Genomic DNA, 16,557 nt, shown 5'->3' with positions numbered 1-16,557 from the left:
TTTAGTTTATTTTATTTTATTTATTTTATTCATTTTATTTTATTTTATTTTATTTATTTTATTTTATTTTATTTTATTTTATTTTATTTTATTTTATTTTATTTTATTTTATTTTATTTTATTTTATTTTATTTTATTTTATTTTATTTTATTTTATTTTATTTTATTTTATTTTATTTTATTTTATTTTATTTTATTTTATTTTATTTTATTTTATTTATTTTATTTTATTTATTTTATTTTATTTTATTTATTTTATTTTATTTTATTTTATTTTATTTTATTTTATTTTATTTTATTTTATTTTATTTTATTTTATTTTATTTTATTTTATTTTATTTTATTTTATTTTATTTTATTTTATTTTATTTTATTTTATTTTATTTTATTTATTTTATTTTATTTATTTATTTTATTTTATTTTATTTTATTTTATTTTATTTTATTTTATTTTATTTTATTTTATTTTATTTTATTTTATTTATTTTATTTTATTTATTTTATTTTATTTTATTTTATTTTATTTTATTCATTTTATTTTATTTTATTTTATTTTATTTTATTTTATTTATTTATTTTATTTTATTTTATTTTATTTTATTTTATTTTATTTTATTTTATTTTATTTTATTTTATTTTATTTTATGTTATTCATTTTATTTTATTTTATTTTATTTTATTTTATTTATTTTATTTTATTTTATTTTATTTTATTTTATTTTATTTTATTTTATTTTATTTTATTTTATTTTATTTTATTTTATTTTATTTTATTTTATTTTATTTTATTTTATTTTATTTTATTTTATTTTATTTTATTTTATTTTATTTTATTTTATTTTATTTTATTTTATTTTATTTTATTTTATTTATTAATTTTTTATTTTATTTATTTATTTTATTTTATTTTATTTTATTTTAATTTATTTTATTTTAATTTATTTTATTTTATTTTATTTTATTTTATTTTATTCTATTTTATTTTAATTTAAATTAAAATTTTCTTTATATATTTCCTTGCTATTTTTTCAGGATACATGGCGTATACGTAACATATACATACATATGAGAAAATAATAATAATAAGTATTTTTCAGTAAGTAAGTAACTAAACTAGCATTCAGGCAATAATCTTAAATGCCTCTCCAATCATGTGTAAAATATTCCTTTTAATTTAAATTAGTGCTGACAGATCGGCATGGTGTATGTGAAGGACAGTTAAGATGTTATTTATTTTTTTGTTTAATGAACTTAAAGTGCTATCCTTGGATGGAAATTATTTAGGACTGCGGGATCAATGCGAAACTTATACGCATCATACAATTAACCAAATTTAACTCTTTAATTTTATTTACTTAAACACAACGGGGAGTAATCAGTTTATGTAGTGTACTTATGCACAAGGGTCTTTAATTGTTTGTAAAAATAATAAATTTTCATTAGATGGGGAAATCCTTCGATTAATTACTAAAAAATATAGTTAAGAAGCTTGTGTAAAAATTTCAGACCGATCGGTTCAGACGTTTCTGAGAAATCTTGCTCACCGACTTTGAAAACACCGTTTCGAGAAAAACGAGTTTAAAGTTTTGTCCCCTACTGAGAGATCCCTCGGCGCGCCTTCACTAATGTGTCTTCGAAAATATTCGTCGGATCGACTTGAAATTGTGTGTGTATACTCAGATGTATATATATTAAGAAAACGGAAAAAAAATTGAGTTTTTGAAAATCCTAACTGTATAACCTTAAGACCAATTAACTGTTGATTCTTTCTCGAAATTCTAGAAAAAAAAATTCCTGAGACCGCCATTTTGTTAATTTTTTTAAATTTTCTTATCCTCTTAATTATAGATGAATATCCAAGGACTTATGATAGTCACCGCAATAACCCTGTTTGGGAACTGGGGCAACACAAACAACTATAACTTTAGAAATTTAATGTTTTTTTTTCAAAATTCCGTGACTTTACGTCGAAACATTATGTTTAAATGATTGTGTTGGTTGTGATTAAAAAATATATATTTTTTTCTTTTTCAGAACTGCGAAGAATTTGAAAAATCACTTCAGTCAAAGTCCAGGAGATCAAAAATCAAAATCGTAAGTTGCTATATTTCAATTTAAATTTTCTTCTAAAATAATATTTACATAATATTTTAAGAATTTCCAATTCACATCCAAGCTAGTCAAGTCTTGTCAATAGTCTCGAAAAATAAAATGTCATTATTTTATATTTATACCGACAACATTGAGTTGAGAAGTTTTTTTATAGCGAAATGGCTTAATATGCACCAATCACAAAGTATTATTATTTTATCAGCCTTCCAATTCATTTTACTTGAATAAATATGTAAATAAGAATTCCTCACATGGCAATGGATTCACTCTCTCCCGCTTAAATAAATATTTTGCAACGCATTGCATTTAATTATTGTACCATTTGTACGGTACAAAGCATTGTATTACGTAATCGATCAGCGCTAATTAATTTTAACGCAGCCTTCTCAGGAGAGCTGGCTGTGAAGCTGCTATGAAGTAGACAACAATGATGTGCGTAAAATTTTATCTCGGAGTGGTTGCGGGTAGGTCATACAATATAACATTATCATTATGCTTGCTGCTCGAGCTGGAAAGAGCGCCGTAAGCTGGCTAAAAATCCATTTAAACCATAAATGTGCTGGGTCTTGGTGTACATCTTTCCATCACTCCACACCACTGACGGTGCATTTTCCGCATTGCTTTCTTCATACAGCTGCAGCTGCAGCCACATTGTTGATTGTACTATGTACACCGTTACTGCAGTTTTGCCCATAAGTCTGCGTTGCAGAGCATGGCTATCAGCCAGTTTGAGAGCTCAATGTCAGTCATTTATCAAGCATGAACTGCACAGCATTCCAACACAATTGGTGAATCTTTCGAGCACTTGAGGTATCACCGGCAGCGTCAAGTCCACACGAACACTATGTCAAATAAACATGCAGCGCTGCCATTTCATTTAAGTTCGCAAATTGATGTTGACTTGTGTGCGGGAAATTTAGCATGCGGCTACCGTTATGCGCCATTTGCTGCAAATGGTAAGCAGTGCAGCGTATTGGATGAGCTTTTACTAACAGAGCAAATTATAGCGATTTAATGTAATTTTCCTTGTATGTAAGACATGATTTTCGTAATTTTTAAATCGTTACGTTGGTTACGCATACGTGATGTTGCTGTACGTAATAGGCACACTTACATTTCATACGTCACGTAGAGCGTCAATGTTATCCGAACAAAGTATGTAGCTTCTGAAGATAATTTTCTAATTAAGAATTTACAAATTCGAAAAGGTCCATATTTGCTATATTTTCTTTTGATTTTTGTGTATTGGGAAATTAGGGTCATCAGTATTTCAAATTGGACTTACAAAGTTGTCTCACTCACTTGGCTTAGTTACACTTTGTTGTTACCTTTTTTTAATGTTAAACCGATGAATTAAAATTTAACTGAACTATTTTTTTGTCTATTTTATACTAGTCAAGGCCTGTTCTACTCTTGATAGAAATCTAACGACCAAAAACTATTCGAACACGATGGATTTTTGTTGAGAATCTTAGCTCACTTTAAACTCCCAGTCAGAGTAAAGGAAATTTCCAAGCTTCCATATAAAACCCTGCCGTCAAGTGGCCATTTGCAATTCATCTTATATGTTCTGACATCTTACATCTGACAGTTAACTGATAATAACCCTTTGACATTCATCTGACAACTCACCTGACGACAACCATTTAACATCAATCTTATAAGTTTTGAAATTCATCTGACAAATAAGACACATGAGCCATCTGACAGCAAGCAACTGACAACCATTTGACATAGGCCTATCTGACACAAGCTATTTGACAGCGACGTCTGACAGTAGCCATCTGAAATCCATCTAATATTTATTTAAAAAAAGAAACTATTAAAAAAAAGTCGGCAGGTAATGACAAACTTCCGTCTGTCATTCTGATAAAAGATTCTGGAATTTTAAAGAATTTATTGCTTACATTTATTTCCAATTTTCTAAGAGTTCTGAACTCTTCATGTTGTAGTTTTGTTTTGATTTATAATTTCTGGTATAATTAATTTCAAACATTTCGTAATTCTTAGAATCGAACAGTAGTCAACAACAAACGCTAATTAATAAATTTCAATTAAAACTTGATAAATTCACTTGAATATATGAGCATCCGCTTCGAGGGCTTTTAAAGTGCTCAATTTATGAAAATTATAGATTTCATCATACAAACTAGCCGCACAGAAATTCATACATAATGCATAAACGAGTATTTCCGTTCGAACCTCTAGACATTATTCGTGGAAATTTCGCTCGAAATAACCTCCAGAGCATGAAATGAACCTCTCAGTTTGCTTTGGTTATCATTTTACTTTGCATTTCGTTGCAGCGCATAAATTAGTTGCTTCGCATTATTTTCATAAAGTTCCGTCGTCGCCGCTTTGTAGCTGCTCGTGTAACTTTGTAGTTTTTGCTTATTGCACTCCACGTTTTTATTGCTATTGCACTTGCTGTGCATGCATTTCTTAATAACTCTGGTATGTTTAGGGTTTATTGAACTTTTCTCATCGCTGCACCATAAAAGTTATGTCGAGACAAATGCAGTTCTTAAGCTCTTGAATATTATTATTATATTTTGCTGTTGTTGCACGCGCGAACTTTTAATGTCCTTACTTTGGTAGCTTTGTAAAGTTTGTAGTTTTCAAGTTGTTTCTACAATTTGCATACATATTTATTCAATATTGCTGATTGCAATTTCTAGTTGTTTATGACTCGTAATGAGCATATTACATTATTGGAGCTTTAGTTGTTCTAAGAAAGTAAGTTGGAAAGATTGACATTGTTCACTATCATCATTTAACTCTCAAACCACTGTAAGGTTGAGTAACGATTCGATCGATTAAATAGTTTCCGAAAGACTTTAGGTTTTAGGACAAAAAATTCTACAATCATGGATCAAATCATATCTATTAAGGGCTCGAAAATAAGCTTCATATCATAGAACACTTACCTCGCGAGCACCACTTCTCCATAAAGACCGAATTTCGTAGGAGGAGCTGTTGAAAATTCAAACGTTTTTCGGGAGAGTTCTCCCAGATATACATATATATATCACACAAACCAAAGCAGTTCCAAAGAAATTTGTATACACTAAATTCTCCAAAGAAAAAATACAACCTTATCATTCTTTAAACCAGATATTACTTAGTCGGAATATATAATACAAAAGTAAAGCAAAATAGCTATTAATTAGTATCATCCAGGTCTAGTTCCAGGTCCAGTTCTAATATAATATATGCGGATAATCACGTTCTATGAGAGTAAGATTATGTTAAAGATTAATAAATATAAGCAAGGGAAGAAGTGGAACTGGTCTGAGAAAGACAGAGACCTGGATTGCGAGATGAATTTGAAATCATTGGTTGTTTCGAACTTATAATATATCAACAACAAGAAAGCTTAACCTGTAACTTTGGTCTCGATTCTGTACATAAAACATAATTTATTATTATTATAATATAAAAATTAGGTTTTCTGTTTGATACTGTCTATCTTTAGGAGTAACAAATTCGAGTATCCTTTAGGAGCTAAAAATCACTACACCGGCCTTCTCTATGTAATAATTTATATGTATGCCATATCATTTCATTAGTATCAGTTTAGAGATAAGATAAAATCGGTCCGTATTATCTCCTAGGTGTCTTATACCCAATATACTACTTTTCCCTTGTCAAGTTTAGTTTCAAATAATTACTTTGGATACTTAGTGAAATATCTTGAATAAATTAGATAGACACTATGCGCCCAGCCTAAGCTAATATGATTTCGGGGAGAACTGTGGTATACCCAAAACTGGGATGTCCCATTTCTTGCTGCAATATGAAATATTTCTGCTCGATCCCTCTCGAAATGTATTCATTATTCATTATTAAATTTTTCAACTTATTATCCAACAAAAGGGGATAGAGACCATTAGAAAATTATTGCCTTATTAATTAAGCTAATTCCCAGCCAAGCAATATCAACGAATTATAAATAATTTTCGTAGCTTTACTGCTTGGCCTTTCTCGAAAAATCCTGCATTTTGCATAATAAATGCAAGCAAGAGATTTATTTATGCAGCACTTCATTACTCGTCTGTGCTGCAAAATCAGTGGCTTTAAGGAAGAAGAAAAACGACGAGCAACGATGACCTTCATATGCCACTTAACTAACGGCATATACATTTCACATCAATATACGAGAATGTATGTATATCTCGTAGTGGCTTTCGGTATAGTGAAAGCTAGCAAAGCGCTTATAAGTGTTGAACAAAGCGGACGAAAGCTTAATTTGCTCATTAAATAGCTGATCGTTAAGCGTTAAATATTAATTGGCGTTTAGCCGATTTTCAAGCAAATATTTGCCAAGTGGCAGTAAGTAGCTTTAAGCTACAAACCCCAGTGCCTGCAAAGCCTCAGGAGCGCCTACAAGGTTTGGATAACCCCAATCCAAACACCAACACAGACACTGACTCACACATATTCGATTGCATCAATGTGACAGTGCTAAGCCATAAATCATTGACGGTACATTGCCTTCGAAATGCGAAAACCCAAAAATGCGCGACATACCAACGAAGCAGCTAGTTAACACAAAAAAACAAAAAAAAAAGAACTACATTATAAACAACATAAAAAGGCGAAATCAGTAGAAATTGAATAATATTAAAGAGGCAAAAGCAAATCAGAAATTTATGTTGAAAAACTGTGGCAAAATACATCAAAAGTAAAGTGATGTGCAGTGAATAAAGAATAGGGAAAAAAGTATGTCTTCGATTAGGTAGAAACTTTAACCTACAGTTAAGTCATTAAATAAAGAATTTCGATATGTTTAATTGAGTATGATTACGGATTCATCAGTCAAAATTTATATTCAATTATCTGAATCTGATCGCTTAATTACATAGCATACTGCTAACGAATTGTCTCAATATTAAATTAATTAATTCAAATTTTTATGAATTGATTAATATGAAAGAATAGTTTCAGTGAAAGTGCGTGATTGATTTGAATAGAAAGAAAATTTCTTTATTGAAATTAAATTAACTGATGTGTTTTGAATTTAGCGTACAGAAATCTAGACTTAAACGATTGCAGGCATGATTAAATTGAATTTAATTTAGTTAATTTAAATCCAATTAAGCGAATTTGAATTGATTTCAGTTCAATTATAATCTTTTAAGTAACTGCAGTTCAAATCAAAAAATTTAATTGGGTAGAATTCAATTAAGTGGAATTTAATGTAATTAATATAAGTTCAATTAGACAAATATTAATCGAGTGGAATTTAAGTAGGCAAAACTGTGAGTAAATCAATTAAAATATTTTTAATTAAATTCAGTTCATTGACGAGATTTAACTGATTAGAGTCGATTAGGTGAAATTAAATAGACGTAATTTGGGATTAATTAAATACAATTTAATTAAGTGTAGTTATAAAATGTTTAATTAACTGCAGTTTCATTAATAGAAATTTAATTGTTAGAACTCAGGAATTAAATGGAATTTAAATTAAATTGAGTTAATTTGCTTTCAATTAAGCGAATTGAGTTCGGTTAAATTAAAAATAGCTAAACTGAGGGGAGATCAATTATAGAGCTTTTAATTAAGTTTAAAAAATCTTAATTAAATAGAATTCAATTAAGTGGAGTTAAATTTATTTATTTTTGATTAAATTTGTGTACTAACAAGCAAAAGTTAATTGAGTTAAGTTTTAATTAAGCATAATTAAACTGAATTAAGTACATACATTTCAATCAAAAGAAATTCTACTGAGTAGAATTCGATGAAGTTAAATTTAATTGAATAGAAATATATTTAATAATGAAATGAATATAGTTCAATTATGCAAAATTTCATCAATTACAAGTTAATTGAGCTAAATTAAATCAAATGCTGTTCAATAAAGTGATATTTAATTAAGTGAATTTCGATTAACCATACACCACTGTAGTAAATCAAACGTGTAATGACTTATTGAATGCTAAACCGAACTCATTTATAAGTACATACTTATCTTACTTTTTTTCGAGTAATCAATGCGCATAATGCAGCAAGATGAAATGATGAAACAGATTTATGCTAATAATTCACGTATGCAGCGCGCATCATGTTGTGCAGCGAATACGATGAATTTGTCAAAAGCACAATCAGCGCACAGCAGCGACATAACGACTTATGTCTAGAGGTCAAAGCGGTTTGCGAGGCTTACTGAATGAGCCGGAAAGGCATTGAATTTTGATCAAAGTCACAGCAAGTTGCATGATTTGTACAGCAAAAAGCAAAAGGCACGCAGCGCCAAATGGCGCAGACGGCAATTCGCCAAACTCGTTGGGGTGGCCGCAGAGCGTGTGCATACTCGTGTAAGCCATATTGTTTGTTGGTTGATGGACGCGCTTTGCGGCGGACAGGGAGTCGAGAGCGACTCATTGCGTATGCATGAAAGTTAAATTTTATTATTTGTTTATTAAAGTTGGTGTGTTGTGTGCCCTTTAAAGTGTTAAAGCTGAACGGCGGCACGTTAATTGATTATGAAAGGGAGTTTGGAAGGAAGATTGTTCAAACCATTATAATTAAAGGATTTAGCGACATGCAATTAATGACCTTGAAAATGATGTAAACTTCACGAAAGCGGTCCTCAATCCACGAAGGCACTTATTCTTTGCAAGGAACACCTCCTACACAGAGACTGTGGTGAGATATATGCATAAATCTCTATGCTGATCTATAGGAAAGGCTTTAAGTTGTGAGCGCTTAAGTAATGAAGAAGCAACTTTCATGGTTTTTTGAACTCGGAGGAAAGGTTATGGCATCAATCGAGAAGAAGAAAATAAATTGATTCTTGTATTTCGTGTATTTAGATAGAACGTAATTTGTTTCAAGGTCAAAGAAGACAAGGTTGACATTTATAGATGTCTAATAGATGAGTTCATAAATGAAAGTGCGTACATGGGTGCTTTTCATGTTGAATTTCACGAAATGCAATGCAATCGAAAATTTCCTAAATAATTTTTTTCCTGAAATAAACGTTTTTTCCTCATCCACCTACAAACGCCTCATGGCTTTTTATGGTCGACATGTGTCATTTTTATCTCTTTTTGGATGGCCTGCATTCCATTTATCCTCAAAGGAATATAAGGGTTACCATGGTCAGGTTACACACCACAGAATCTGAACTCGCTTACATCATGCAACACCAAAAAAGTGTTTTTCGGAGCGCATTCTACTATGTAAGCAATCAAATATTTATGCACATTCGAAATGGCAATAAAAAGTTGCTGCAAAAGTCGCTGAAAATTCGTTAAAAATATTTTTGTTAAACTTGATACAAAGCACAAGTGGTACTAGAGTGGTATGCCTCAACTCGTTATACTAGATGGCAGCTGGTCGCCAATGAATGTTGTCACGCGTGAAATATAATGATCACAAAATATATATTTTCATATTACATATAGATATGTGTAAATATTTATGACCATTATATACATATGTACATATATGTATATCCGTATCTGTCCTCCAAGTAATCACAAAGAAGTCAGTAATCCTTTTAAAGTGATGCGTCAAGTGAACAAGATATTCCGCAATGAATGTAAAATGTACACGTATTTTTTTAACCTCTCGTGATGGTATATAGAAATACTAATAACAAAAACAAACATATTCTAATAATACATCTAATAATACATCCATGCAAAAACAACAAATGAATTATGGAAAAATTGCTTGCGAAGCGAAAATAAATTGGAAATTCCAATTGTGGTTTCACACCTAAATTTAATTGGAAATTTCATTTTGCGGTTCTCTCATAATTAATCAATTGGGTTAGTAGCTTGCAGCAGAGCAAATAATCAATTAAAAGGAAAATAAACTAATTGGTCAACATTTTAGTGTTTCGTTCATTTTATGGTATTTGGACTTTGAAGCAAAATATTCATAAATTATTATGCTATAATTGCTTATTCTGGCCATCCAATTAGTCCATTTTTAAGCATATGCGAACTTTCAGCGCGAATAACAAATTGAATTGAATTGAATTTGGCTTACAATTGATCAGTAGTTGGCGTTTTATTTGCATAGTTCATTCACATATAGAAATATAGTCCAACGAAGCCATAACACATGACTTAGTGGCACTTAGATGAGTGATCTTGCTGACATGCAGCAATAAGTCCAGAATCCTATGCCTATAAAACTCACCACCACTCACCAAAGTATGATGAATATATATGTCAAACATACGTATTTACTTTGACAGTTGATTTGACAGCTATCACTCTAGGGAATTATATAATCCTAAATCAACTGCAACAAAAGTACTATAAAATTAAACGAATTTCTTATATTTGTGTTGAAAACGTCGCACAACACTAATCTATCGAATTAAAAATTACGCAAGTGTGGCAACTCTGAAATTAATTTTTTTTTTATTCTCGCCTTATCTTGTCAAAGGATGATATAATAGTTTATCAGAAGATTGTTTAAATATAGCTAAAATAATACTATTGCATATGAAATTTGAATACAATTGATTTCATAGTATCTAACCTTCCGTCCATCCAACTATGAACACCTGTCATATCTCATCCAACTATTTCTGGGCATTTAAATCAAAATTAACCATGTTGAACATGATCACGCATCTAACCACATAGCATAAAAGCTCATACAAATCACGCCCACTTTATATATAACGGTATATTGCGGAACTTTTAAAAGCTCGATAACTCTGCTTGACAATTGATCGAACGCAAATTTCATCCTGTATTAGTATATATTCGCTTGTAGATATTGAATTCAACCAAATTGACTATGAGCTTTCGCATTGAGCTTGTATATTCAGCTTGTATATTCGGCTTTTATATCAAACTTTCATTGTAAACATTATATTATTAAACGATTTTAAATGAATATTTATTCTTTATCATTTTTCAAAGAAAAAATGTGTTTCAAAAGCTTTTGAATAACAAATAACGCTGTCATATATTTCACTGTAATTTATTGCTGTTTGCTAGAGTCCTACACCTCGATTTTCCGCAAATTTCATCCTTTATTGATATAAAGGGTGATTTTTTAAGAGCTTGATAACTTTTTAAAAAAAAAAAACGCATAAAATTTGCAAAATCTCATCGGTTCTTTATTTGAAACGTTAGATTGGTTCATGACATTTACTTTTTGAAGATAATTTCATTTAAATGTTGACCGCGGCTGCGTCTTAGGTGGTCCATTCGGAAAGTCCAATTTTGGGCAACTTTTTCGAGCATTTCGGCCGGAATAGCCCGAATTTCTTCGGAAATGTTGTCTTCCAAAGCTGGAATAGTTGCTGGCTTATTTCTGTAGACTTTAGACTTGACGTAGCCCCACAAAAAATAGTCTAAAGGCGTTAAATCGCATGATCTTGGTGGCCAACTTACGGGTCCATTTCTTGAGATGAATTGTTCTCCGAAGTTTTCCCTCAAAATGGCCATAGAATCGCGAGCTGTGTGGCATGTAGCGCCATCTTGTTGAAACCACATGTCAACCAAGTTCAGTTCTTCCATTTTTGGCAACAAAAAGTTTGTTAGCATCGAACGATAGCGATCGCCATTCACCGTAACGTTGCGTCCAACAGCATCTTTGAAAAAATACGGTCCAATGATTCCACCAGCGTACAAACCACACCAAACAGTGCATTTTTCGGGATGCATGGGCAGTTCTTGAACGGCTTCTGGTTGCTCTTCACCCCAAATGCGGCAATTTTGCTTATTTACGTAGCCATTCAACCAGAAATGAGCCTCATCGCTGAACAAAATTTGTCGATAAAAAAGCGGATTTACACATTTCGAACCGAACACTGATTTTGGTAATAAAATTCAATGATTTGCAAGCGTTGCTCGTTAGTAAGTCTATTCATGATGAAATGTCAAAGCATACTGAGCATCTTTCTCTTTGACACCATGTCTGAAATCCCACGTGATCTGTCAAATACTAATGCATGAAAATCCTAACCTCAAAAAAATCACCCGTTATATTCGCTTGTAGATATTGAATTCAACCAAATTTAAATAAAGTGGTCCAACTGTGTTTCTGCGTATTCTCACATACACAGCATTTGGTTTTTCACTTCATTCATATATTTCCTTTTTAATTTTTATTTATTTATTTATTTTACAATTGCTCGCTTCATGCCTGCATTTCCAAGAAGGTCGTATATTGAATGGCATTTTTGCGATTGCCCAAGCTGCGAGTAAACAAACCGCTTGTGTTGGCACAATAAAAAAAAATAAAAATAAAAATAAAATACCGTTATTGCTGGTAATTACCGTTATTATCAACACATATACATATTAATAATGGTTGCTTTAAGCATTTGGCGTGTTTGTAAAAATAATTTAGGCAATTGCTGTTACAAATTAATATAAACCCATTTATGTGCTTCACTATTCACTATGATATTGCCAATTTTGCAGAGGTCCGCAAAAAAAGGCTTCTTGCGGTGAGCACGATATCTTTGGACTGGATCATCTAAAATGCAAAAACCAAATAAATTTCATTAATTTAATAAATAATCTAGTGCTTGATCGAAGGAATTAGCAACAAAAATTTTTTGACAAAATGGCGGCTACTCAAAGCAAAAGGTTCGATTTTCGACCAAAATTCGGATCTATAATTGTTTATAAAAATAATAAATTTTCATCAGATGAGGAAATCCTTTGATTAATTACTAAAAAATATAGTTTAGAAGCTTGTGTAAAAATTTCAGACCGATCTTGCTCACCGACTTTGAAAACACCGTTTCGAGAAAAACGAGTTTAAAGTTTTGTCCCCTACTGCGAGATCCCTCGGCGCGCCTTCACTAATGTGTCTATAACTTCGAAAATATTCGTCGGATCGACTTGAAATTGTGTGTGTATACTCAGATGTATATATATTAAGAAAACGCAAAAAAAATCGTTTTTTTTTGAAAATCCTAACTGTATACAACCCCTTAAGCTTTTAAAGCGTGCAAATAAATTTAAATATTTTAAAAATACTAAATTTATTAGCTGAACTCTAGTGACTGCTTTAATTAGTAACAATTTATCGTTTAACCAACACACCGTTAACTAACTGCATTAGTTTTACAATTGAAATATGACTTTACCCACTTCACGTTACTCATACGCCCTGTGCACCCTTAATAAAGCTAATGAGTAAACTGTCCCAAATGACCTGCGGCTGTTGTGTATACAAGCACGTTGTCTGCTCTGGTGAAGTGCTTTTTCACACTTAAGCTACACGAGTACTTAATATCACACAGTTACTTCAGCCTACTCTTTGTTACTTTAAGCCAAAAAGCATGCAATAACACTTTTTTTGTCTACAACAGTCTAACTTATTTGACTATTGATGCTTCCAATTCCAGTATAACAAACTCAAACACACACACACACACACACATATATATGCACATACATACATACTATATGTGTGAATATAAACACATTCGACATTACTTCACTTTTAATCACTCATACGCCATGTCGTACACGTTACACATTTGAGCGTCTTACGACACGTTAATGCCTCCACGTTTTCACGCTACACGCCACATTATAGAAATTAACATTCATTGCTCCATTATTCACACGTTCTGCTGTTCTGCTATTGTGTGCCGCTGTCGATCAGCTTAAAGTGCTCGTCCATCATTTTTGTTGTACTCATATGTGTGCTAGCGGCCGCAGTCGCTGAACAACCAAACCAAATTATAATTTCTTTTACATACATACATGTGTGCATATGCTTAAGTATTTACTTTCTATGTTAATGGGAATGCATTACAACTACGCTGCTCAACAGTCTAGGCTTCGGCTTTTGCTGGCTGCTGGCCATGTTATTTCTGTTTAAGTGGCGCTGTCCTTGCACTTAAGTAAGGTTAAATTTGTTATTTTGCTTAATTCTGGCTTAATGAAAATTAGTCGAGACAGGAATATATATGCAAGAATAATCCACTTACAAGCCATTGCTATTTGGGCATATTTGTTGTGAATTTCTTGTAGGTTTTTCAGTTGTTGTGATATGACCAATATTAATTTTATGGATTTTTTTCGTGCTGCGAATATCAGTATATCAATTAATAACATTTTTTGGTGGAAATTAAAATTCTTCACGTACATTGTGCTATTTCATAAAGGGTTTTTCAATACGGACGCTACAAAAGATTAAAACCGATTAAAACAACTAACGCCACCATATTTTTCCTGCACTTTTGACTTTTCAGTAATGTTTGCCATTTCATTATGGAAAGATATACGATCCAACAACGAGTCGAAATTATTAAAATTTACTACTGAAATTCGGAGTTAGTGGCCTCAAATTTAAGTCCTACGTAGTGATGTGTATCATTTCTGGCTGAATAGCTTCGTCAATAAGCAAAATATGCATTATTGGTCAGGCGGCAATCCACACGTCCTCAATGAGTCAACATTGCATTTTTAAAAAATTACGAATATTTTTGGTCGATTGGACTTGGACAATATGTGGTTCGAACAGGACCGCGAAACTTGTATAGTATTGGTGTAATTTAAAAGGAGCAGCGTTGCCAACCAACGTAACTTAAAACAAGTAAGGAAGGGCTAAGTTCGGGTGTAATCGAACATTTTATACTCTCGCAATTTATTTAACTTTATTAATATTATATAATACACAATTTGACCCACATATTCGTCATATATATTGTATAAAGTCCATTGAAAATTGGAAACCATAATATTAGGTTAGAAGCACCGAGGTCCTCGTGTTCGATATATGGGGCCTTAAAAACCTATGGTCCGATTTCGGCGATTTTTAGAATGGGGCTGCCACACTATAAACATAGTATTTGTGCAAAGTTCTGCACCGATATCTTCACTAGTACTTACTTTATATATTGTAAAGTAAACGATCCAGATCGTCTTCAAAGTTCTGGTATATAGGAAGGAGGCGCGATTGTGAAGCGATTTAGCCTATTTTCTCAACATATCATTGGAATGTAAGGAAACTATTACAAACCAAGTTTCATTTAAATCGGTCGAGTAGTTCCTGAGATATGATTTTTGACCCATAAGAGGGGGATGCCACGCCCATTTTCCATTTTGTAAAAAAATCTGAGTGCAGATTCCATCTGCCATTTCTTATGTGAAATTTAGTGTTTCTGACGTTTTTCGTTAGTGAGTTAACCCACTTTTAGTAATTTTCAACCTAACCTTTGTATGGGCAGAAAGTTTGGTTTATGTAGCTCTATTGGTTTCCGAGATATGTACAAAAAACCTGCCCACCTCCCCAAAAAAATTACATCCAAATATGCCCCTTCATAGTGCGATCCTTCATACCAAATTTTATTTCCATAGCTTTACTTATGGCTTAGTTATGGCACTTTATGTGTTTTCGGTTTTCGCCATTTTGTGGGCGTGGCAGTGGTCCGATTTTGCTCAACAACCTTCCTATGGTGTCAAGAAATAAGTGTGCAAAGTTTCATCAAGATATCTTAACTTTTACTCAAGTTACAGCTTGCACAGACGGACGGACGTACGGACGAACGGACGGACAGACAGACATTCGGATTTGAACTCCACTCTTCACCCTGATCACTTTGGTATATATAACCCTATATCTAACTCGTTTAGTTTTGGGTGTTACAAACAACCGTTATGTGAACAAAACTATAATACTCTCTAGCAACCTTGTTGCGAGAGTATAAATATACAGTAAATTTAGTCAGCATGTTCGCCCACAATAAGATGGACTTCAGGAAATTATTCAGAAAAATTCGAAGAATTATAATACGTTTTACCTCCGATAACTAGTCCTACAGGGCGCTACATCCACCATATATGCATATGTATTTGGATAGGCCATTGTAATCCCTTCCTCCTTTTTTTCTGAGTTTTCATTTCACTCATCCTTCCACATTTGGGTGCGTCAAAATCCATGATTAATGGCATAGCTAACGATTTTTGATTTCGTCTAATGAAAAGGCGCCTTAATGTATTTCAGGCATGAGAAAAACACATTTGCGCCAAAGAAAAATCGCCTACAGCGAAAGGTGGGATAGCAAAGCTGTAGTTAAAAAACACATATATATATACATACATACCTACATTTGCATTTATGGGCCACATTACAGTGCCACGATTGTTGACATATATACATATATGTATGTGTGCTTATATGGATATGTATTTGTAAACAAGCATGTCATTTATGATTTCCGTCTGTCAATCATATAGTACACTTGTCAATATGAAGCAGAGCATATCAAATATTTCCGCTAGTCAAGCACATACAAGCAAACCCAATCCACACCCAACAAATGCAAATATTTATGTTCCGTGCGCGTGAAATAGCCATAATGAAATTCTACACCAACCGAAAATTTCGTTTATATCATATTTTCAAGCGTATGAATTTCATAAGTATTTTAGGAAGAAGTTAATTTAAATTTTACCCTGCCATTATTAATTCAAGCCACTACATTTACATTTGGGTGTG

At 31.8% G+C, this 16,557-nt stretch overlaps 2 protein-coding genes across 14 annotated transcripts in view; one reads left to right on the top strand and one right to left on the bottom strand.

The window, feature by feature from the left end:
• LOC105218914 (G-protein coupled receptor dmsr-1) overlaps positions 1–16,557 on the top strand; it is a 463,512-nt gene that overhangs the window by 261,795 nt on the left and 185,160 nt on the right. For all 13 annotated transcript variants that reach the window (XM_054234674.1, XM_054234670.1, XM_054234668.1 and 10 more), the window contains one exon: positions 2,035–2,094. The gene's annotated coding sequence lies outside the window, so the exon portion shown is untranslated. The remainder of the gene's footprint in view (positions 1–2,034; positions 2,095–16,557) is intronic.
• LOC128922794 (uncharacterized) overlaps positions 1–16,557 on the bottom strand; it is a 150,622-nt gene that overhangs the window by 100,816 nt on the left and 33,249 nt on the right. The gene's annotated exons all lie outside the window — the stretch shown is intronic.

Source organism: Zeugodacus cucurbitae, chromosome 6, assembly GCF_028554725.1.
Source record: "Zeugodacus cucurbitae isolate PBARC_wt_2022May chromosome 6, idZeuCucr1.2, whole genome shotgun sequence".
Classification (NCBI taxonomy): Eukaryota; Metazoa; Arthropoda; class Insecta; order Diptera; family Tephritidae; genus Zeugodacus; species Zeugodacus cucurbitae.
Note: the sequence above shows the minus strand (reverse complement) of the source record. Positions and strands in the feature narration are given on the sequence as shown.